Here is a 26,240-nt window from a genome sequence, read left to right as displayed (position 1 = left end):
AAACATGAGTAAACATTATGTGGTTAAATGAGTGTGAAAATATACCCACTTCAGTGTCATTAGGTCGCGCATTGGAGACCTCTTGTATATACTTTGGTATATACTTATATGTGAATGTACTTTGTGGGCTCTGAAGATCAGCCCTAGGACTTGTATGCCTCCGCTTAGGGACTTTTTTTTCTGTTCAACTGCCTCTATTTAAATGTCTTGATAGAAAAGACCAGTAGAGGTCAGTAAAATACCTACCAGAATTGCTTTCTGCTGAGGGACTTTCTTTTTTAGGTCTCGCCTGAAACAGCGCTTTAGCGCTGCTCTCGCGAGAGCTTTTGTTAAAGGGGGATCTGGAAGTGCAAACGAGTGCTTTTCAGGCCTCCAAATACAGTGCATGTGCGCCGGGCGCGCGCACCATTTGGCAGCCTGAAAAGCACTGCCTAATCACTTTCACGGCCGCTTTGATGTCCTCAGTGAGCCGCGCGGCCACTGAGGACATCAAAGCGGCCGCGGCCTTTTTTCAATATAGCCTTTCCCCTGCGCCTGCTATGGCACTCTTCTGAAGGGCACAGTACTACCCCAGCAGTCCATAGGGAATACATTCGACACTTGTATGCACCTGGAATCGCTTTTAGGCGCTTCTCCTCGGGACAAGCTCTTTTTTTTTTCTTTTTACGTACATTGCATACTTACTAATTTTACATTCTAAATCCTCCGATGTTGGCAAGTTGTATAATTGGGGCAGAGGGAGTCAAAAACACACGCTTCTCTGCTCTATTCGGGGGTATGTAGCGCTATATCATTTAAATCTCGCAGCGCTTCGAACAAGCATTTGCAATGCAATAGGTCTCGCAGTTATACGAGTTTGAGCTATTGGCATTATAAATGACAGTGCCTTTTATTTATGTTTTAAAAAAAACAAACTTAAATAAAAAGCATTGTCATTTACAATGCCAATAGCTCAAACGCCTATAAATGCGAGACCTATTGCATTGCAAATGCTTGTTTAATTTTTCTGGCAACGGCCTCTATTTAACTTTCTTGGTAGAAAACGGCCAGAAGAGGTCAGGAAAATACCAGAATCAATTTAGCCTTCTCTAGATTCCAGTCCATAGAAATTGTCTTCCACGAGCACCGGTAGACAATAATATTTTTTTCAAATCTTGTATTTTCAGTGATATGACCACCCAAAGCCCTGATTTTATATTAAAAACAGAGCTTTCGAATATACCATTTTCCGCTGAAAGGCAATATTTCTCTCCATGTGTTCCCATACCTGGCATGTCACGCAGTTTGGTGCTTACTTTCCCTCCATAATAAAGAACATACGATGTTTCAGCACCCAGGCTAAAATACATATAAGGCCCCGAAGGCGAGACCGATTGCATTGCAAATGCTTGTTTTCATGTTGCAGCCTAGCAGACAGCAAAGTTGACCTAGGAATGCATTCCGCCAGCTACTTACCATTGGCATGTGGTTTGTAACTCACATTTTCTGACTTTCTATGCGCTGGCTTTATTTGCAGCTCGAGTTCGTCCCTTCCATTGCCCAAACCCCGTTTACTGTATTCTTCCACAAACTCGCTTTCTGTAAGCAGGCCTTTAAATCTTGTTCTTTTCTTTCCACATTCGCTGTGCATTCAAAAGCAGAGGTCAAATCACAGGCTGAGCCTTCCAGGGAGGTTGGTGTTTATTTTTCTTTCTCTGACTTCAAAGTGAGAGGATTTATGTGACAATCATGGTGGATCTAGGGGTCTGCTTGAGGAAGGCTGTACAATGTTATTTTATATTCTAGCACATAACAAAATGTAAATGTCTGTAAATGAACTGTGCCAACAATCAAAATCAATACACTGGGTGATGATATTTCCACACATTATCGTTTGTGCACTGTATATTTTTATCAGTAAAACTGTATGTAAGTGCAAATGTAACAATCATCTCAGCTAAAGATGTGTTGTCTGTAATGGCAGTATGCCACAAAACCAAGCTAACTCCACATTACCCACTCCACTCTGCACCACTCCACACTAGTCCACTCTACTCTGCGCCACTCCACACTATGCCACTCCACTCCATACTGCGTCAGTGCAATCTTCTCTGCACCACTCCACTCTAAGCCTCTGTACTCTACACCACTCCACCTATGCCAATGCACTCTACCCCACACTCCTCTACTATAAACCACTCCACGCCCCACCACTATGCCATCCTACTCTGCAACTCTATGCCACTGCATTCTACACCAATGCACTCTACTCTGTACCACTCCACTGTATTCCAGTCCACTGTATGCCAATCCCCTCTATGTCACTCTAAACTACTCTGCACCATTGTACTCCACTCTGAAACAGTCTACTCTACAGCACTGCACTCAGTGCCACTCCTCACCACTCTACGCCACCGCACTCTATGCAATGCACTCTACACCACTTTACTAAAAACCAATGCACTTTACGCTAATCTACTCTGAACCACTGCACTCTAACGCACTATACTCTACATCATTGCACTCTGTCACTGTACTTTACACAACTCTATTCTATGTCAATGCACTATACTTAACTCTATACCACTGTACTCTAAGCCATTGCTCTCTGCGCCACTGCTATCCATGCCATTCTGCTTTGTGCCACTGCACTCTGCACCACTGCGCTCAATATCAATGCACTCAATGCCACTCTCCTATTCACCACTGCACTGTACAACAGTATACTCTGCAACACTAAACTCACTGCTGATCTACTTTGTTACACTACGTCACTGAACTCTACGCCACTGAATACTACTCCATAAAACTCTATGCCACTGAACTCTGATTGCTCCACTCTATGCCAATCCACTCTAATCTACTCTGCACTCCACAACACTCAACTTTATACCACTGCACTCTACGCTAAAACAATCTACTCTGCACCACTGTACTGTATGCCACTCTACTCCACGCGACTGCACTCTACGCTATGCTACTCTACTCTAAACCACCACACTCTACGCCAGTGCACTCTACACCATTTTACTGAAAACCAGTGAACCCTACACCACTGTACCTACGTCAACAACTTTGCACCACTACACTTTACGCCAAGCTACTCTGCAGCACTTCACTCTGGCACTGAACTCTATGCCACTCTACTCTGCTGCACTCTACTCTATGCCACTACATTCTACTATGCACCACCCTAAACCATTTTAATCTACTATGCACAACTTCACTGACACTGCACTCTACGCCACTTCACTCTACGTCTCTCTACTCTGCACCACTCTACTCTATGGCAGTGCATTCTACCGCACTCTACTATGGACCACTGCACTCTACACCACTCCAGTGTATGCCACTCCACTCTGCCCCACTCCACTCCACTGCAACACTGCACTCTGCACCACTACTCTACACCACTACACACTACTCTATACCACTCCACTCTACCATGCACCACTCCACTCTATGCCACCTCACTCTACTCTAAAACAATCCAATCTATAGCACTGCACTTTACACCATTCTACACTGCGCATCTCTACTCTAAACAGCTGCACTCTATGCCTCCATGCTATGCCACTCCACTCTAATGTGAACCCATCTACTCTGCACCACTGCACTCTATGCCACTCTACTCCACTCAGTGCCACTACACTCTATGGTGCGCCACTATATGGCACTGCATTCTACACTACTCTAAACCACTGTACGCAAATTCACTACACCACTGAATTCAAAACCAATGCACCCAATGCCACTGTACCTACTGCACCTACTTTGCACACCGGACACTTTACGCCACTACATTCCACAACCTTCTACACTATGCCACTGCACTCTACGCCACTCCTACACTATGTCACTCTAAACCATTACGCTCAGTCACTGCACTGTACGCCATTCTATTCCTCTGCACCACTGTACTCTACGACACTGCACTCTATGCCACTGCATTCTACTCTGCATGACTGCACTCTTTGCCACTCTACTGCACTCTATGCCATTGCACTCGCTGACACTACACCACTCTACTCTATGCCAATGCACTATACAACAATCTACTCTGCATCACATCACTCTATGCCACTTTACCTACACCAACTACTTTGAACCACTACACGTGACGCCACACTACTCTGCACCACTCCACTCTGCAACACTGTACGTCATGCTACTCTGCATCACTGCTCTATCCACCACTAAACTCTACGCCATTCTACTCTGCATCGCTCAACTCTACACCACTGTACTCTATGCCAATCCACCCTAAACCACTCTAACCTAATCTACTCAGCACCACTGTTCTCTAGGACACTCTACTCTATACAACCGCACTCTACGTCACTTCACTCTACTCTGAAATCATCTACTCTGTGCCACTGCAGTCAATGCCCCTCTATTACACTCTGCACCACTCCAAACTACACCATTCTATTCTACACCGCTGCATACTATTCCACTGTACTCTACACCACTACACACTACGCCACTGCATTCTATGCCAATCTACTTTGTACCACTGCACTGTAAGCCATACAATCTACGCCACTCTACACCACTGCACTCTGTCACTCTACTCTACACCACTGCACTCCATGACACTGTACTCTGAAGCACTGCACTGCCACATAACTCTATGCCACTGCACTCTACTCTGCACCACTCTACTGCACTCTATGCCAATGCAGTCTACGTCACTCTAATCTGCTTTGTAAAACTGCACTTTACACCACTTCACTCTACGCCTCTCTACTTTACTCTACACCACTCTACTCTATGCCAGTGCACTCTATCCCACTCTACAATGCACTACTGCACTCTTCTCCACTCCACTCTACACAACTCTAATTTAGGCCACTCCACTCAGCACCACTACTTTATACCACTCCACTCTACCCTGCACCACTCCACTCTACAGCACTCTACTCCACGCCCCTCCAAGTTACGCCACTGCATTCAATAATAAGCCACTATACTCTCCACCACTCTACTTCATGCTACAGTACTCTACCCAACACCACTATACTCTAGCCTGCACCACTCCACTCCACTCCGAAACATTATACTCTATGCCACTGCACTCTACACCATTGCACTCTACGCCACTCTATTCTTTTCCAATCCACTGTACTCTTTCCCACTGCTCTCTGCACCACTGTACTCAGCAGGCACCTAATCTGTACTCTATACGACTACACAAGAACCTGTTTGAAAATGTAGACTGCATAGATAATGACGGTTCGGGCCGGTGCCCAACATTGCACCAGGCACTCATACTACAGCCATCACAGTTCATGCCTACAACCAGCCAAAAGACCCCACATCTACTTTTTTGGAATAGTCATATTACAGCAAAATTTCAGCTCTGTCTTTGTCTTAAAGAATGCACTTCACTTAATGTGCTGGGGTCTCCTATTAACTAAGTATATCTGAGAATACTTATTATCCCCATTACAAAAGGACAGGCTTAACTGGAACATTCACCCCTTTCTACATTGAACCCTAATCTTCACTCTACGACCCTGCACTCTGACACTCTACTTTGCATGACTGCACTCTGTACCACTGCACTATTCTCTGCACCACTCAACACTACGCCACTCTACGCTACTCTACTGAACTCTACACCTCTACACCACTCCTCTCTGCACCACTCCACTCTGCACCACTGTACTCCACTCTTTGCCACTCCATTCTACACCATTGCAGGCCTCGAAAAATCTACTCGCCCACTCTCAATTGCAAATAAAATTTGATGAGGTTGCGCTATTTTTAGCACCTACTAGTCTCATCTGGTGAATAAACGTAGGCTGGAAAGGACAGGTGCTCTCTGTTCATTCAGAAAGTGAATGAACAATAAAGATGCCATTAAATCTTGTTTTTTATCTTGACACATTTGCTGTCTGTTCAAGGAAAGAGGTCAAACGTCAGTTTCTCTTTTTTCTGTTTTCTCTAATGGCTGCTTTGAAAAAGAGGTTTATTATTCTCTCTCCTACTAGAGCTTTTTTGGTATAAATCGGTTTTATTTCCGTAAGAAAACCATAGGAAGGGTCTATGTATACACAGCATAGGGCCCACAACCCTACGTATGGTCGGCCGCATTGTTTAGGGGAGGCATGGGAGATTGCAGTGACGCATATCTATGTAAATATTACACAGCATGTCGCCTACAACCCTTGGTGGGCCGGCCGCGTGTTGCAAGAGGTATAACATTGGATTACAATGTGGGGAAATTTCAAGACCCATAATCAACATGTATACTATCTTAACAAGGAGAAGAGAGAGAAGGAAGGCAAAGAACCTACAAGAGAGGACAGCGGGAAGATAATCGAGTAGAGAACTGCGAGAGGACAAGAAAGCCAAGTAGGAGTGAGGGAACTATGACAAGGGGACAATGACGGGTAGGGCGGGACAAGGGAAGAGAATCGCATTGCGTGCAGTTCCAAATAGTTGGGGGTTGAGGCAGTGGCAAAGGGAAGGATGGTGGCGGGCTGGGGAGAAGTGCAAAGAGGGGCAATGGTGCTCACTAATCGGGTTATCCTCCGGGGCATGCACCATGTAGATCAAGGGGCAGGGCCAGTGTGGCTATACAATCAGTCTGTCGGGTTCAGGTGGGATTACTGCGTCTTTGAAGAGACGTAGAGCACGGAGTTTCAGAGGCAGAAGACGCGTGTGTTCTATTTTACAGAGATAGTTAACCAATGGTTGCCATATTTTGGTGAATCGGGTGTCGCGGGACTGCAGGTGCGCCGTAAAGTGCTACATAGTCATTACGTGCCACAGGCGCATGAACCAAGTAGCAGTAGGGGGGTCTCTGCACTTTTCCAATATAGTGTGATGAGCTGATTAGCGGCCCCTAGCATGTGGAGAGTGATATGCCAATCACTACGGGTGAGCGCTCTCAAGTTGTCGGGCTTGAGGCCTAAAATAATTGTGGCTGTGTATTCAGGCAGGGGGAAGCCAAGCACCACTTTAATATGACTAAGAACCTCCTTCCAGAACAGGGTCAGGAGCGGACAGGCCCACCAGATGTGAATAAAGTCGCCCGGAGAGCTCAAGCATCTCCAGCACAGCGGGGAGGAAGTGTGGAACATCCTGTGCAATCGAGAGGGTGAGTAGTACCACTGCGTCATGATCTTTCTAGGCGGTTTCCCGTTGTGATGTACTGCGATAGACCTTCGGTATGTCCCGCCACAAACGGCTCCACTGGGCAAGTGTCATTTCAGTGGGGAACGCCGCCTGCCATTGGCGTAGGTTACCAGCGGGGGGTGTTGCAGAATCTGGTAGGTCCGAGAGATAAGTCCCTTCCAGTCGTCGAAGGAGCGTGCCAAGCGCTCAAAGGGGGTAAATGTGTGGGTGGCAGCCTGTTGCATATCAGGCGTGGACAGCCAGTGTCAAAGTTGCGCATACTGGAGCCTAGCTCCCTCTGGGAGTTGGAACTCCTCCTTGCATTGAGCAAAGGTTTTGAGTGTGTTCCCGGCAAACAGATCTCGGATCGTTCTGCAGCCACCTTCCAGCCATTTAGAGAACGCCTGCGGGTTAGGAGCCGGTGGGAATAGCAAATTACCTGCAAGGGGGGTGTGAGGGGAAGAGAAGGTTGTGAGCCCCTTGGGAACGGCTACCTTGTCCCACATGTCCAGTACCGTCTTGGTGGGCACAGCAATGTAAGCGCTGCGGGAGCGTGCAGTCCAATGGAGCCAGGAGAGGTCCCAAATGGTTCGCCCTGTTACCACCCTGCCCGTATGGAATCAGACCTTTTTGCTCTCTCTCGCTGTTCACTCAGAAACGATGCGAAGATGGGAGGCCCAGTAGTTTTCTAGCAAGTTATGGCACGCTAGCCCACACCTATCCCGCGGGAGCATAAGAATTTTCTTGGAGAATCATGGTCTACGCCAGCCCCAAATGAAGCCAGTGATGTTTTGTTGAAGGCTCTGGGTCTGGCGTTGCGGGATGGGGGTGGGCAGGGCAGACATTGGAACAGGTAAAGGATTTTTGGGAGCACTGACATTTTCATAGCATTTAGGCGGCACTGCCAGGAGAGGGTAAGGGATTTCCAAGCCCTCAGGTCTTCCAAAACAGATCTTCTACACTCCCGCGAGTTTGTTTGGATGCATGTGGCAAGCGAAGGGATCAGCTGGAGCCCCAGATATCGAATGGAGCTAGTAGCCCACTGGTAGGGGACGAGGGCTTGCAGAGCCGGTATCTATTCCTCAGGGATCGTAAGGTCCAGGGCCCAGGACTTCTCATGGTTAATTTTAAGACCAGAGGCCAGTTCGAAGGATTGCAACAGAGAGTGAAGTGCCAGGAGAGCAATGTGCGGCCGAGATAGCGTGAGGATAAGGTCGTCAGCGAAGAGCGCCACTTTGTTTTGTTGACCTGCAAGGGGGATGCCGTGTATATCCATAGCCTGCGGAACCATCATGGCCAAAGGTTCCACTACGAGGGCAAACAACAGGGGAACAGGGGGCAGCCCTGCCGTGTGCCCCGTCGTATGGAGATGGCGTTTGTGAGTTGACCATTGACTCGCACCCGGGCCTGTGGATAGAGATAGGGGGCCATGATCCTGGCTATCATGGTCTGACCTAGCCTGATTTTGTTCAGCACAGCTCGTAGGAAGGTCCAATCCACTCGAACGCCTTTTCCGCGTCGAGCGATAGAAGGCATGCCGGTATGTTCCAATGTTGAGCCTTCCCTACAAGATGGGCAATCCTACGCACATAGTCCGCTCCCTGGCGGTGCCGGATAAAGCCGACCTGGTCCGGCTCTATAAGTCCGGGCCGGTGTGGATCAAGGCACTTGGCCAGTATTTTAGTGTAGATTTTAAGGTCTGTGTTCAAGAGGGCTATAGGACGAATGAGGAACATTGGGAGGGGTCTTTACCTGGTTTGGGGATGAGGGCTATTTCTGCCAATCCCCTAGAGGACGACGGACCCTCCGTATCAGAGGAGTTGAACAATCTTAAAAGGTAGGGTTGGAGCTGTGGCAACAGCAGGCGATAGAAGGCCAATGGGAGACCATCCTGGCCCGGTGATTTCCCAAGGGGCAAGTACTTCAATACGCTTGCAAGCTCCTCTGGAGTGAGGGGTTCCTCCAGCTGCTGTGCATGGTATGGACTGATTGGGGTCCAGGAGCATTTGTCTAGGATATCTTTTACCCGGTCCGGGGGTGGTTCGTCCGCGACGTAGAGTGCGGAGTAATACGCTCGAAAGGCTTCACGTTTAGCCATCTCTGCGACCACCCTCGCACCATCGGCAATCTGAATATCGGTTATGTGCGCTTTAGCAGTACGCACTCGCAAGCGTCTAGCCAACACCTTACCCACCTGTCCCCCCTTCGAAGTGGCGTTGTTTCAACGTTAAGAGGGCTCTCTCAGCCTCATTAGTTCGAAGAGAGCGGATTTGCCCCCGAAGGTTCGCGAGATGGCGTTTGCGTGCGAGCGCGGGCGTTCCTGGTCCTGTCTTTCCAGGTCCTTAATGTCCTTGGAGAGGTTATCCACCAGGAGACGGGCCTCACGCACATGTGCGATTGCAAGAGATGTGATATGACTGCAGATCGTGGCCTTGAATGCATCCCACACTACAGGGAGTTTCGGGGATGTCATTGGTTGCGCAGTAGGGGTCGATAGCGGTCCGTAGGCTAGCCACATCCACTGGGTCCCGCAGAATGTACGGCAGCAAACGCCAATGTGGGGTTCTAGAGGCACAAGCGGACGGGTCTTGCAGGAGGAGTTTGAGATGAGCGTGATCGGAGACCGAGATGGCGGACATGGATGCCGAGAATGTGTCGCTGACCAAGGCGTGAGATAAAAGTATAATCTATGCGTGAATACGAGCGGTGTACGTGTGAGTAAAACGAATAGTCGAGTGTATCAGGGGAATGATAACGCCAAGTGTCCAGTAGGTCAAGGTTGGATATTTGCCTCCTGAGAGCCGAGGACATAGCCCCTGTCCCATGAGAGGAGGCATCACTGCGGTCCATTGTTGGGTCCCATACCATGTTGAAATCTCCCCCTACGATTAGAGAGGGGTCTGCCTGTGGAACATGCTCCCGCAAGATCGCCCCTGTCCCATGAGAGGAGGCATCACTGCGGTCCATTGTTGGGTCCCATACCATGTTGAAATCTCCCCCTACGATTAGAGAGGGGTCTGCCTGTGGGACATGCTCCCGCAAGATCGCCCGGAGATAGGAGTCTTGCGCCTGGTTGGGTGCATAGATATTGCAGTGTGAAGAGGCGTTGTCCAATCTGGACCCCAGCCCTGACAAAACGGCCATCCTGGCTATGGAAGACCCTAGATTCCTCCTGCCTGATGCCAGATCTGCAGATTATCGCTACCCCAGCTGTTTTAGTGGGGGCTGTAGCCCAGAATTGAAGAGGGTATCTGGGATGGGCCATGCGAGGGATATCAGCTTTTAGAAGGTGGGTCTCATGGAGGAGGATGATGTCTGGGTTTTGTTGTAAAAGGTAGCGCCATATTTGGTGTTGTTTGTTGGGGGAGTTAAGTCCCTTAACATTGAGGGACAGGATCTTCAGGGGGTGGGCAACAGCCATGGTATTATCAAAGCCCGAGGTGGTCCATCATGCCACTGTAAAGAGCAGGTTGGGGCGGTAGCGGGAAAATGCAGATACGTGTCACTCCTGTCGAAGGGGAAAGGTCGCCTGGAGGGGAGCCCCCGTCCGCCATAGAAAGGGATACAGAGAAAGTAGGAAGAGAAAGAGGAAAGAAAACAGGTATGTACATTCAAAGTATATATAACCAACATTGGCCAACCGGCCCACAGTGTCCTGTTCCAGTCGTGGGTCAGTCGAAACCCTGAGGCTCGGGTGATCCCGGAGAAGTCACTCTCCCAGGAACAGGGAGGGGGTGGGTCATCAGCCGCATGGGGTGTCATCCGGGTGGACAGTCCAGCACCGTCAGCACTGCAGGTAGGGAGCTGGGGTAGGGCCGACTCTAGGGGCTGGACGCCAACCCCTCAGGGTTGTGAGACAGTTTCTGAGGTCGGCGTACTCTGCCACCTGCGAGCATGGGGTTCCAGTCGGTCAAGGGGATGAAGGCTGGGAGCTGGTTCCAGAGCGATCCCCCTCAATGGACCAAATGTGTTGAATAATGTCATTCTTGGCTTGCGAAGATGATTGCTCGTCAGGATGCGGAGACCGTCAGTGGCGGCATATGGTAGACCATGATGGTTTGGCGGGGGCCCGTGTGAGGGGCGGGAGACGTGCAGGGCTAGATGGCGGCATGAGGCGAGCTAGGGAAGCTGCGCCGCTTCTTGAAAGGACCTCACCATTCGGCGCTTGGACTCCCACTGGAAAATGAGTACAAATGGATGGCCCCACTGATATTGAATATTCAGACTTCGCAGCTTGTCCGTCACAGGTCTAAAATCTCAGCGTCTCCGGAGCGTGGTGGGTGCGAGGTCCTGGTACATCTGTATTTTGGCTCCGTTGTATGTGAGGTCCGGTTTAGAGCGTGCTGCCTTTAGTATAGCTTCTTTCTCTGTAAAGAAATTAACCCGGGTCAGGATGTCTGGGAGGAGGCCCGATCTGCTGGTGGGGCTGGAGACTCAATGTGCCCGATCCAGAGCCGGCGGAGAGGCGTCATCATCTCCCCAGACCTCGTGCAGGAGCTGCGCCATGTAGGTCATGATGTCTGTTGCCTCCGCCCAAGAGGGAACCCCCGGATGCCGAGGTTGTTCCAGCAGCTCCGATTCTCCAAGTCCTCCTGTTTCAGCTGCAGATCGATATGCTGTTCCTCCAGAGTGGCCAGGCGCTGCCAGAGTTGTTCTTGGTCCTCTGTTCGGGCATTCACAGTCTTCTCAAGGCCATCTTCTCTCTCCCCAAGGTCGGTGACTTCCTTCTTCAGCTCCCGGATACAAGAGTGGACCTCCGCACGCAAGGAGCCTATTTCAGTTTTAAGCTCTGTCATGAAGTTAGCCATAAAAGCCTGGGTGACAGGTGGCAAGTCTCCCCCAGTCTGTGAGGCCATCTCCCCAGAGGCTGGCGCGCCCGCCTTGACCCACAACGCTGCAATAGGGTTGTCTTTTGGGGGTGCCGCCGTGTCCTTCACTGATTTGGTGCGTGTCATCTCCCGGTTGAGCCCGGCGCCCAACAATTCCAGACGGGTTAGCTAGGAGCAATCAAGGGGTTGCTAGAAAGAGGAGGATGCCAGTTGAACCTGCTTTATCCCGGAAGGCGAAGGTCAGGGCGCGTCAGGTAGGGTCACACAGTCACTAATGCGAGGGAGTGGGCAGACAGTGATGCGAAGTCCGGGTCCCTGCCCGTGAGACAGGCAAAGCCCGTTGTCTAAGTCGTGCAAGCCTAGGACGTGCCCCCAGCACAGGACAGACAGGCCAGATAGGCCAGGTGTGATCCCGGGGGGCGAGGGCCCATGTGCGACCACCGGGCCTAGGGCTCAGAGCCAAGTCGCAGCCACCAGCAGCTTCACCTCCAGAGGCGTGGAGAGGAGCCGTCCCCACGCACCAGTCTGCAGCGCCAGGGGTGGACACAGTTCACCTCAGGATTACTCCTCTGCTATGTAGGGGTTGGATCGTAGATGGTGCCCACCTAGCGTGTACCTCGGCCTGGTCCACCGCCTCAGGGGCGAAATAGTACAGGGTCCCAGAGGCCACTAAAGGAAGAGCAGGTTTCGCTAGGGCGTAGCGGTGCAGTGTAACCTCTTCAGAGACACCAGCCAGCAGGTCATCAAAGGCCCAGACGATCCGGCGCTGAGGCGGGCCCCGGCGCAGAGGCAGGCCCCCCGCAGGTTGAGCGTGCCGAGGTCCAGCCGGTCCTCACATATGCCTCGACCACTCCACGTGGTCCAGTGCAGCAAGGCCCAATATGGTCGGTACGATTGTGGTGTCCCCAGGCGGTCCCCGTGCAGGGGCATCCCGGGAGGTGGACAGGCAATCAGGCAGAGTGCGGGGCCGCAGCGAAGATCCATTGCGCGGGGTAGTGATCAAGCCCTAGTACCCCCGTACCTCCTCAATTAGGCCTTTAGCAGGGTCTGGGTCGTTGCCTCTTCAGCCGGGGCTTCCATACGCCGCCCCCTCTCGCCGCCAGCCACACAGCAGCGCCTCTCACCACCAAAGGGGCCAGGAGCCCGCTTCTCTGCTCGCCTCACCCGGACAGTCCCAGCCGCTATCGGCGTTGTGCCTGACCCCAAGATGGCGGGCCGCTGGAGCGCCGGAAGAGATTCCCCCTCAGATCGTCGGCGCCACAGGGGGGCTGGTTGTCCCAAACGCGCACCGGGGCCTCAGTTAGAGCACCACTGGAAGAGTCTGGAGGGGCTCGGGGCAGCACACCCCAGCCACGAGGAAGGCCCGAGCCTGGCTGCGCCTCAAAATGGTGGCCGCCGCGATCCAAGCCAGGAGGCCGAGGTGTAGCAGCCGCACCACCACAGCCGTCGAGTCTCAGCCACCCTCCGCTCGTCCGACGGTGCCCCTCACTCTCTGCCACAGATGCTCCCCGAGGAACGGCGCCGATAAGTCCCAAGCTCCGCTTTAAATGCTTTGAAAGGCAGCGAGCAGCCGGAGCTCCCGCGGCGTGCGTCTGACTCCATTGACAGCGAGACCACGCCCTAGAGTGGTTTTTGTCAAGTGAGCTGTCTGAAGATATCAGTTATTTTTTTCGAACACATAACATTTATATAAATAGCCTACAAATGAATATTATAAATATTTTAAAATATATCAGGAATTACAAAAGCACATTTATTTGTAATTAAGAAGTGTGATGCAAACAAAGAGTTAAATAGGAGCTAATCAAACCAGGACACTTTACTTGGTGATGTGCAAATGACACATATCTGCAGAAACTCTATTTCCAAACATTATTGTTTGTACACTATATAGTTTTGTCAGTAAAGTCGCATGTCAGTGGGAAAGTCTGTGGCCATTTCAATGTAAAATCTGCTGATTGCAAATGACAGTGTGCTACCACTTCCTGATTTAGTTATGTATCTATTTAAAGTTAGAGGTTTTAAACGTGATTTGAGAAACATTCCTGACCTCATCACAATGCTGTTAATGAATGAAGAGGCAAGTCAGGGGTTATGTGTATCCTATATGTGGCTAGATTTGTATTTTATATGAAAAAAAAAAATAGTCTATTAAATCAAACAAAAGAGTTTTTTGTAGAGCAGACATGCTGAACTGGCACATTTAAAGGTGCTGTCGTTTGTGATAATGAAGAAAATAGCGGCTCAATGAATTAAAATATTTGACCACAATCATATCATTTGAAAACAGTATATGGGCCAAGAGCATTACAAATAGGTCGAGTAGATTATTTGTCACTAGACCTGCAGGTCTATTGACATTTTTATGATTTTTTGAGGCCTGCTTTGCACTCTACGCCACTACAATCTGCTCTGCACTGCTCTACTCTATGCAACTGCACTCAACGCTACTCTATGGCACTGCACTGGAAGTCAATGTACTCTATGCCATAGCACTCTATGCCTATCTACTCTGCACAGCTCTACTTTACACCACTTCTCTCTAGGCCAATCTACTACACTCCATGACACAATTCCCCACTCTATGATACTCTACTCCTTTAAACTCTGCTCCACTGAAAACTGTACTCCACTCTATCCTACTTCACTATATGCTATGCCACTCTACTCCACTCTATGCCATTTTACAACATTATTCCACTCTGCTCCAGGACACACTACTCCATTCTATGGCAGTCTCCTCTGACAATCTCCTCTGCTCTACGCAACACCTTCTACGCCACTTAACTGTGCTCTGCACCACTCCCAACACTGTCCTCTATGACACTCTTCTCAACTCTGACACTACTCTACGCCACCCAAACTCTACGTCCCCACACTATGAGACACTCTACTCCCTCCACGACACTCCACAAACGCTACTCCAGGACACACCACTGCACTCCTCTCCATGCCACTCAAGTCTACTGTACGCAACTCTATGCCAATCCATAACTCTCCACTCTACGACACTCTCCTTTACCCCATTAGCTTTTAGCCTTGCTTAACAGCAGCCTCTCTGGTGTACATCATTGTTAAAACATATTGGCAAAGCCAATAGCTCTTGCATAGAAGAGACCTATTGGCTTTGCCCATGCATGTTTACACTGAGAAGAAAAATATGGATGAATTAATGCAGCTAAAATATGCCCAAAAAGTAAACACCATACAACAGAGAGATCTATTTATTTATTAAAGAATGATATTTTGCATTTTAGTACTTCTTGCCATAACTTACAAAGCGCCTTTTGGCTATTAAAAAAAAGTAAGGGACATGCTGACTCACTAGAAACGGACTGCTTGTGCACTACACTTCCATTAGTATTCGCGTGCCAGCCTGCTTCCATGCACTAGCAAGTTGCCTCTGTAGAGCAGCCCAGCCAGCACTTCCGGCGTGGCAGAATCCAAATCCTTCCAAAGCTGCGCATAAATCCCGCGTGTTGCCCAGGTTATACAAACACAACAGCCTCTTAGCTCCTCTAATTGGTAGTTCCTTTCCAGATGGTCAGTAACAACCATTGGAAGATGTGCTGCAGGATTAGGTTGCATAGCTTTTGGCCATCCGCAATGAAGAGCAAGCACATAGTGCAGGAACGTGTTTTTTTTAGCGTAATTTATGCCTCAATAGCCGCTTTTATAAAGCACATCTTCTACTTTTATTAAAAGTTTGACAGGTGAACTGATTTGCAAAAGTAATCCTGTGGCTCCAAGCCAGACCTGCAGGGGGATACCTTATGTGCCAAGCCACTTCAATGGAACTATAAACGCGTCGTGGCTGTGAAAGAGATGTTCTGTGATGTCAGAGCTGCTTAGCCATGTTGGGATTCAATAAATCCATTTGAAAACTTATGCTTACATCTTCTTTCTTGAACGTTTCCGCTTTCGCCTTTTTTCGAACAGGGATGGGAATAAACTTTATAAAGAGTTGCAGGGTTGAGTAAAGCTATCATTGGGGATGTTCCTTCTAAACTACATATTTCGGGATCTTCCCGCTTTTATTTAATGATCACAGAACTAAAATTGTTTGAATTCTTGAAATTAAGATGGAGAAAAAGCACAGATAAAAGGTGTTAACCTTTGAACTGTCTGCACTTGGATGAACTGAAGGGTAACACATTTTAGAACCCATTTCGTAACAGCCACACTGTGCATTTTATGTCAGATAGTTTTTAATTGTTCACACCGTGACACCATTCACTCAGCAGTGCACTATGAAATGTCAGACAGAGAGACCTCCTCTTCAGGCATTTGGATTCTTGCATTCACGGAGAATTTTCAGCTCTGCACATTTGCAAACATAAGATTATGCATTGCAACATGTTTGTAGTGACCGCAGCTACAGACTACATTTATTTACTCCCTTTAAAACCACAGACATGTACAAGGAAAACTATGAACATATAGGTCCAAGAGGGAAGATAAGGGGTCCAGCTGACATCGTGGAGGCAGGAGATCAGAGTTTTAAATCTGGCTGCTCCATCTCATTCGAACTTGGAAGATCTGGACAAATCCACGTTCTCTCTCTCCATCAATTGCAAAACAAGTGCACTTGCTACTTGGTTTGTACTGCCCTATGTCACCATCACCTGCATGGCACAAACACATTTTAACCACCTCAACACTACTTCATCTATCCCCTATCACCCCCTCTATTTCTATTCCCCAAATACAACTGAAGGCGACAGATGCAAAATAAGGGCATGAAGAGCATCCTGGTGACTGGACAGCATTGACAAGCATTGGAAATGCAATAGGTCTCGCCTTTTTTGAAGTTAGAGCCATTTGCTTTGCTAATGGTATTGTATTGTAGCTATGTCTTATTGAGTGTATGTATGTGATATGTTGTGGCTTTATGCTGTTTGCATTGTAATTGTTAGCTGTTTTGTACTTTAAAGCATAGTGTTAGGAGTAGAAGAGCAGTGTTTTATGATTTGTGAAGGAGAGTGAGGAGAAGAACAGCATGAGGGTTAATGAAGTATAGTGAGGAGGAGAGCAGCATGAGGCAGAAGAAAGGGGAGTGAGGAGAGCAGTATGATGGAGAAGGATGAAAGTAAGGAGGAGATTAGCATGATTTTGAAGGAAGGAAAGTGTGGAGAGCAGTATGTGGCATAAGGAAGGAGAGAGGAGAAGAAGAGTAGCAGGAGGGTACTGCCCCAAGCACAAAAACAACATGTACGCCTTCACTTATATATAATCCCATAACGAGTAAAGCAAATCCAAACAAAAATTAACAAGCATTTGCAATGCAATAGGTCTCGCATTATCAAAGTTTGAAGTGGTTGGTATTGTAAATGGCAATGTTTTTTTTTATCTATTTGTTTTTAAAAGCGTCCGTGGTGCATTATTTATTCTAGTTTTATGTAGCACTATGTTCCAACGTTTTATACGTCGCAGCGCTAAATGTAACAGCTGTTACAGAAAACGGCACATTGCTTTAATAAGTGGGTTTTAATAATGTAATGAATAAACGTCTAGTGTAGAAAAAAAAGGCCGCCATTGGAAATAACAATGCCTTTTATTTTTGTTTTCTTTTTAAAAACATAAATAAAAGGCATTGTAATTTACAATGCCAATAGCTGAAACTCTAGTTACTGCAAGACCTATTACATTGCAAATGCTTTTTTTTGGTATGGCGCACAATGTGAATTGACTGGTTTATGCAACGACCAAATCACAACAAAAGACACCAAGTTCTCAAGAATATCCGCACCTAAAATGTTTGAAATATGCTTCTACCGAAGAGAGATTATGCTGATCCACAGCAAACCAGTCTAGCTATTAACATAACCATTTCTGCCCACACTAAAAACATCCGTGTATCTTTGAATGTGTAAAAATACACAGACGTGTCAGACACTCTACACACAAAAATTACTCTATATCTTGAAGGCTGTTCATACACAAGCAAGAGATTAGACTTGAATTAATGCTCTCACTTTACAAAACAAACAAAAAGTAATGAAATTTAAAAAAATACACAGATTTCAAAGGCCACACGAGACGCTTTTAAGCCAGAAATGGTGATAAAAGGGCACACCTGGGAAAATAAAACGTACATATTGCGAACATAAGTACATGTTTTGCCTCCCCACGTCCCCAAGCACCGTTATTTTGTGGTGCTCTAAGCTCGTGGAAAAAAAGGGACAGTTTGACTTTTCTAGTAAGTTGTACAACACAAGTGCTAATTTATGCTGCGTTTTGCCTTTAAACAACATGTGCTCCACAAAAATATGGTTTGTGTTCGCTTTCTTAGGCAGGCTAACATAAAAACATTTTATAGAAAACTGCCGCCTAAAGCTAACGCCTAATAAGAGCCCGGCCCCTCTTTAATGTCAAATTAAGCCCTTGGAAAGCGGATGTAACCAGCACCGTGAAAGCGGCTGAAGCTAAGCCACAAAAAAACAAGGAACTGCAACTGTCTAGGTACACTTGCATTGCGATATAAGTTGCCTTTAAAAGTAAAATAAGCGCAAGTGCTAATCGTTGCTGCGTTTTGCCTTTAAACATGTCCTCCACAAAAATAACGTTTTTGTTCTCTTTTTGTTGGGCAGGCTAACACAAAAACATTTTATAGACAACTGCTGCCTAAAGCTAACGCCTAATAAGAGCCCCGGCACCTCTTTCATGTCAAATTAAGCTGCAGGGGGCAGAGAGGCGCATCGAGGCTGCAGGTGGGGCTCAGAGGTGTGCTGGAGCAGCAGGCCGGGCAGATGATCAAGAAGGCTGCAGGAGGGTGGATACAGAGGACCACAAAACCTGAAAGGCTCAGAGGAGTGTTAAGGCGACTGGAAGAGGGTTAATATAGGCAGAGGCTGACTGCATTCACATAAAGAGGGTTAAGGACAATACAGAGAACTGACCAGAGGCGCATGGGGTCGTGAAGCACGTTCTCTGTTTTATCTCGTTTGATAAACCTCGAAAGCAGTTGCCGACCTGCTGTGCAGAGAGTCAATTGAGAACAAGCCCAGCGGAGCGTGGCGCGCGCGCTTGGCGGGGGAGCGCATTCCAGGCGGGGGAGCGGACCCTTTGAAGTACGATGCCAAACGGATTGCATGGCGGCACGATGCACGTGATTGTGCACGTGCTCGCCATGCAATCCACTTTTGGAAGCACTTTTGGGAGCCCCTTACTAGAGTCTCGCATAGCGATTGCTACGCAATAGCTAGGCGAGACCTAAAAAGGACTACCTTTGTGCCTATACCTACGTTGCTATGATATGTTGAAAAAAATTCACCACACTATGCGCACATTTGCAACTGAAAAACATAACCTCTATGTGCCCCGAACTGCAGCCAGATACAAGACCATATTTAATTAAGCAAATTCTGCGAGACAAAAAAGCCTACCTTTTATTCCCATACCTCTGGTGCTCTGCTTGTGTTTTGGGCCGTCCTAAATAGGACACAAATAAGCACAAATTTGCTACAAAGTAGCACAACCACTATATGCCCCTAACTGCGCCATAATGTTGTAAACAGCAAATAGCAAAATCAAAACACGATCCGTACATGCCCCACAGGCTCCGGGAAAAAGCTCACAACACTATGCGCAAATCTGCAACTAAAAAGTACAACTTCTAAGTGGCCCAAACTGCAGGCAGTTAGAATACAAAAATAAAAACAGCTAGCCACCCAAAAAAGGCATCCCTAGGTCACCATTTCTCCGGTGCTTTGCTCGTGGTTTGGCCCGCACCCCCCCAAAAAACAACAGTAATCACACATTCACACAGAGAAGCACTATCTCCACGTGCTTTTAACTGCGACATAATGCGATTGGCACAATCAGCAACATAAAAAATACAACCTCTACATGCCCCATAGACATAAGAAACTACAAATCTTAAAGGTGGTAACACATAATGTAAAAGCACATCCACGCAATAACAAATAAAATATGCCTACCTGTAGATGTTTCGGCAAAGTGCGTAGCTATCGGCATAAGCTCCAAGCCGTGTACGTGTTCTTAACTTCAGTGCGTAGGTATCGGCTGATCTGTGGCACTGGAAGGCCCAGAATAATCTTGACCTCCTTTATAAAACTGAATTGGAGTGTAGGTTGGTGTCCCCCTATCGGGACCAATATTCTTCAGGCAGCTCAGCTTTAGTATCTCGTACTCTGGGTTAACTCTGACTTGCGAAACCCACATCTTGAAATGAGAGGGCCCAATTTGCACCAGCACATATGGTTATTATATGTGCATGTATTGATAATTTTTTAGCAAGGGGACATCACAGACAGCATAAGGTATTATGAAGGTTTGGAGGGTGACTGTTTGCTTTCTAAAGGTTCACTGTCTCTATATGAACACATTGAAATAAATCATGCAGCTACAATTTTTCTGCATGATTTCAACTGTTTGTTAAAGGAAGCAGGCATACATAAACTCTTTGTCAACAACAAGCTCATTACATTATACAAGCTGACACAAGGGTTGGGCATTCACAACCGAATGTATGCCCAGGCCAGGGTGATTATCTCTTGCAGATGGACCCAGGGCATGTCGGAGCCTACCAGCACCGGTAACTCTTTTATTCTGACTGCTGGAGGACCTGAGAAGCTGATTTTGAATGGATGGCTTGCTTGCATGTCAGGGCTGCTCCGCTGAGCATCAGTTATCAACTTATCCAATGTAAGTATTTAACCCAAAGCCATGGCGCTCCACACACAATCAGCAGGTTCTGACCCTTTTATTCTTCTAGATGTGCAAACTACACCTGTGTGGACTCTGGCTTCATGCACTTAGTATGGGAATTACCAATAAGGTCTGATTACTGGCACCAGGAAATGAATGAGACGCCTCAGATTTTTGGTTTTTGGGCGAAGATGAAACCTGAGGCTGTTGCCATTCCTCATGGTGCCTCGAACACACTGTTCTATTAATATTGTTACTGCCAAGTGAATGTCTATCCTCCAGTTGTTTTGGTGAGGTTATTGACACGGTCTTGTTCATGCTCTGTTGGTCGTATATTGTAAGCCACCAACTCGATAAATATATATATTTTTAAATGCCTTGTTTTCGTTTGTAATGCCTATTTGTAGCTAGGCTTGATTCAACTACAGTCCTTGAAAGTCTTTGTCATGTACAGGCAAGTGCTTGTGACGTTAGTGGGGAAGGTATAGCGCCTAGAGGCATTTTCAAGAACCTGCAAGTGTCTCACATCCCTCCCTTTCTTTAGTGCTGCTGAAGAGCAAACCTTGTTTGAATTCCACAAGTAGTTGTGCCGTCAGCTGTTAAAAGACTCTCTAAGATCAAGTATACAGACTCCCGATGGTGTGATTTCGTGTTACTGCATCATATAATACAAAGTGGCATCACGCGGCGGGACTCCTGCTGATGACGTCCCATCATACCTTCTTGACTTAGCAGTGCCTGTTTGCTTAATAAGGCGTGTGTGCAGTGGGGGCGTAAAGACTGTACCGAAATGCAGGATTGACGCACGAATCCACAGACGCCTTTCTTTGTCCTCGGGCGCATTTGCATAAGGAGGCTCTTTGCAGCTCTGCGCTTTGACTAACCATAGTGGGGTTGGTCTCTATGAAGTGCATGCAAATGCTTTCTGCCTGATCTATATTATTGCATGTTACAGGAATAATTCAATGATGCAGCACATCCAGGGCATTGAATTTAGCTTTGTTCGAAATCTATACACTGGGCACTTGTAGCACTGTAAAAATTAACTTGTGTTGTGGCAATACCAGAAACAATACGACTTCTCCAGAGAATTGTTAAAAAACATTATACTGTGAGCCGCTTGCAGACGGCCAGGGCCATGTGGAGCGAATGGACGAAAGCATGAGGGAGTCCGTGGCGGCAGACAATGAAGCTCGCAGCACGCAACACGCGCGCAGCGGAAATCCTAAAACGCCGAAATCCGAGATGATGATACTGTGCACAGAGGAACGTCTCGGACGCCCGTGGGAAGCTCCCTTTGCAGAGACAGGCATGGGTTTCTCTGACAGAGGGAGCACGCATGACACAGTAGCAGAGCCAGTACATAGGGGGTGCAAGAGGGGGGAACCCTTCCCCGGCGCATTAGCTCAGCCCTCTCATTAGAATACAGGCTGAAAGCAGTTCCTGGGAAAACAAGATGATGCGCACCACGCTAGGTTGGTTTCTACAATTCCATTTGAGTAAAGTCGTTTAGAAAAGAAAAGTGAGCGCTTGATGGTTTCATTTTTACTCTCATGTGAAGCCGTGTTTGCGACTTAAAAACTGTGGAATTACAATCCATCCTGTGCGGAATGTATTGTTCTTATTAAGTGAATTACATTGAGGACGGTCGTGTCAGCAGCAGCGAACTTTTCGTCGCAAATGTGCCGCACCGGAGCTTGTCTTTATGGGGGCATGTGTTTGAAACTCATGGCCCCATAAAGATAAGAAACCCTTTGCGATGCACTGAAGGCAGACGAGCCTGTCCAAGTGGGACGACTCAAAAAGCCAAAAGTGAACGTCACAAAGAGCTCTATCCCAATGGCTGGCCACCGTTTAGCATAAACGGTGACGCCGGCCAATGGGAAAGAGGGGCAGGGCTTAAAGCCCGTTACTGAAAGCTCCTCAAAAACATAAAATCTCGCCAGCGAGACTGCGCATGTGCGCAGCCCACGCCAGCCGAGACCTAAAAAACTCCCACGGAAGCAAATTTGCCAACATTTTCTAACCAGAAAGAAGTAGGATTTTGGAAAGCTAAAAAAACAACCAACTGCGTAATGATATCATATGACCTTGGGCACATAGGATTTAATACAGAAAATAGGGCGAAGATGAGAGGAAATGGCTCGGTTGCGCTTGACTAATTGACATTATGAGACTATGACAAATAAATATTATGATGTAAATGAGTCCCTTCTGAGCATAGCAGCCCGCTTTAACCTCACTATCGCAGGACAGACTTGTAAATCCATAACTCCAATAGCTGCCAGCAGGTATGCACTTAATGGTTCTGGGTGGTTTTCAGAGAGTTGTTGGGGAGGATCGTTGCCCCTAAGTGAGAGGGCTCTTGCTTCTTAAAGGATTCAACTTGAACCTTCCCATAATTAGAGTGACTGAGAACTCTATAGGCAGTAGTTTTGGCGGTGGCAGTTGGGTTGGCAAGTATGCACAAGTTGTAAGTTCCACTAAAACTCAATGACGTGAACAATGAATGAGGACATTTTCAGAGTAAATGGTTTACATGAAAAGTAACAAAAAAAATAAACACATCAACAAAAACTGAGGAAAAAATAACTAAAATGAGGTTTGAAAACAAACATGTTTAGGGGTTCAATCTATCTTAACACTAACAAATGGGACATTTCTATCAATTTTGTGTACTTAGGGGCGGATTTAATGTTAAGATTCTTTATTTTCCTTGTACATTATGTAAAAGTAAAGTTTCTTCAAAATACAAAGGGGGTGGGCATTTAGGTAAATAAGTGGCCAGGAGAGACGAAAGGTAGGAACAAGTTAGAAGAATAAGGGAGGAGCATTGTGGATGGAGTAGTCAAAATACATCCAAACTACTAACATATACCAAAGAGAGCAATAGTGCATTGTGATTAGTTGGTGTAGGCTTGAGGATAGATACTGGTGAGGCTTCTGACCATCAACGACCAAGCATGGAGAGAAATTAGTTATAAAGCAGCTGAAGAGCGCAAGGAATGAACAGAAAAGCAAAGAGGGTAGAAGTTGTTGTGCCCCACTCTTTGCCCAAAAAGTGACAGTAAGAGATTAAAAACCAAACTAGACTGGTACCTTATTTTTGTGGGCGTCTAAGTTACTTCCTAAGGATCACAGTTAACAAGAGTATCAGAATCTCATGCTATATGTTGCCCTAATATCCCATGCTCTTTGCAATCCAGATATTTTGGGTCCCAACCACAAATTAATTAATACATATAAACTAAGCTTAAATTGGCAAATGTCTTCATTTATAAGTGCTAGAGATTCACCGCAGGTGAAATTATGCTTGTAAATTAATAAAACCCAGGTGAAAAATTACCCAAATATGTGGTAATATTGCGCCCAAGTAAATCTAATACAAGAAACAGTGAACAGAACTTTCAGAATTGGGATGTTTTTGGTAAGTTTGGGAGCATCTGCAAATGCACGTTTGAGGGTACTTACAAACATCTCCACAACCTAGTTACACCCTGAAAATGGTTGGAGATCGATAAATCATTTTCCAGAGTGGGGATGTACAGTGAACATCCGCAAGACTGATGCAGTGGGGAAAGAAGTGTACTCCAGAAAAAGCCTTTTTTACACCATGTGGTAAGCTTTTCGCATACCTGTAGGTAAGCATTCACAAAACCTCTCCAGTGGTTCTACAAGTAACCTGTTCTTTGTTGCAGGTTTCTAACATTATACTCTTGGAAATGTTTGGGAATTTTAAATATTTTCAAATTCACACTCGCTTCCATAGTTTGTGCCTAATTGACCAACAAAGCCAAGACAGGGTTTGCACAGCAAAAGCACAACATCTGTGACAAGAAAAATCAGTCTCTATTTCAAGCAAAACACAAACAATTTGAAAACTGTAAAAATGCTGCGGCATATGCTGATAATTTTCCGCCATCTTTGTTAGTCAAATATGTTAATTTCTTTTATATGATCAGGACCTGTTTAGTGCCTATAAACAGGTAGAGGGATTAAGTGTTTCTACCAACAAATGCCTTTACATCAGCCTTCAACACGACCGGAGGATTAATATTTATTCATTCAGATTTGGTGTAAAACACTTAAATTTCACTCTTGTATTTGCGATAACTCATTCTGGATTTTTTGAGTAATGATAAACAACCTTGTGGAACTTTTGTTATTTTCTTTTGTTTTTCAATCATTAGAAAATCCCAATATTTTAAAATTAGCTGAACTTACCGTGCTTGCACTTAAATACATTTTCAAACTTGAGTTTTATGCTGCCTGAAGAGCAAAAAACATCTTTCACATAAACAAATGAGAAATGTACAATAGAATTTCAATTCACAAAGGAGAGGAAGTAGTTGTTTAAGAAATGCGGGGGGTGCCCTGTGTACAGCCACTTTCTACTATTGTTAATATAATGCCTTTAATTATTAGTAGAAATGTTTATCCTAAGAGAGTGGTGGAACTGCAGAGCTACATATTTTGCTATCATATAAAACATTGATGCTCTATAAATCAGATCACTTATAAGAACAGGTTTATCTAAAAAACAAAGTCTTTAGTGGGCAACAGTAGGCAGCAGTAATTAGAACAACATTCTAATTAATCGTTGTTGTTTGTTTACCTTAAATAAATAATGCAGCTTCAGTGAACCATTCCCCCTAGCTTCTCTCAGCCCTATAGTTCACATCCCACTCAACAACCAATGTACATCAAGGAACAACTACGAAAGCATGCATGAAACGGACTGAAGCACAGGAAAAAGAAGTGCGGTATTCCCCTAATTATCAGCACAGCAGATGCAGGATATATTACCTAACTATGAAAAGCACAATTTTTTGTGTGGTGAAAAATCCTTAAACCAGGGGTGTAGAATTCCTATCCCCAGACACCAATGACACATTGTTTTGGGTCAAGGACAACACATTATCATGTTTATTTTGTCCACAGTACAAGCAGAGACAACCGATTGCAGTACAAACTCTTTGGTTGCCAGTTTACAATACCACAGTATGGATCTATGAAACAGGATTGCCTGTCACCAAAGCAAGGTTGACGCTATTAATGCAAAGCCTATCACTATTAAGGTGAACACTAGACAAATGAAGTGAATGCAGCCTGAATTACTGACAGGTGTTACAGTATAACACCTGTACATATGTTTGCAAAATGAAGCAAATTTAGGCTATTTAAAATGCCCCAGAAATCTTCCTGATTATATGCTAATACATGGATTATCACGAAATTAAAATATGAGTTTGATTGCTTTCAAAATAAAATGTACCCAACATATATTATAAAAACAATTTCAACTTGGAAAAAAAGATTTGTCTAAACTATTATGAGATTTAAAGTACCATGAGTCTGGGACGTCATTTAGCAAAACTTTTTTTTAATGTTGCCAGTATAAAAAAAATATTAATAAAGGAAAGCTTTATCAGAAACATAGAAATAAATAAGGGGCCCGATTTGGAAGTGCACCTGAAAGTACGTGTCCTTGCATTAGTGTAGAGTAACTCAGAAATTCACATGACTGTACAGACATAGGCCTGGAAACCACACTGCTAACAAACCTTTGTGATTTGTATTTTTGAATGAACAAGTATACAATCATATATTTTTCATTTGAAAATCTTCTGAACTATT

At 46.2% G+C, this 26,240-nt stretch overlaps 1 protein-coding gene across 1 annotated transcript in view; it reads right to left on the bottom strand.

Annotated features, from left to right (window-relative positions):
- The window catches only part of LOC146810323 (dual specificity mitogen-activated protein kinase kinase 6), a 419,950-nt gene that overhangs the window by 299,487 nt on the left and 94,223 nt on the right, over positions 1 to 26,240 (bottom strand). The gene's annotated exons all lie outside the window — the stretch shown is intronic.

Source organism: Triturus cristatus, chromosome 7 (assembly GCF_964204655.1).
Source record: "Triturus cristatus chromosome 7, aTriCri1.1, whole genome shotgun sequence".
Classification (NCBI taxonomy): Eukaryota; Metazoa; Chordata; class Amphibia; order Caudata; family Salamandridae; genus Triturus; species Triturus cristatus.
The sequence above is the reverse complement of the archived record's forward strand: the minus strand, read 5'-3'. Positions and strand labels throughout refer to the sequence as shown.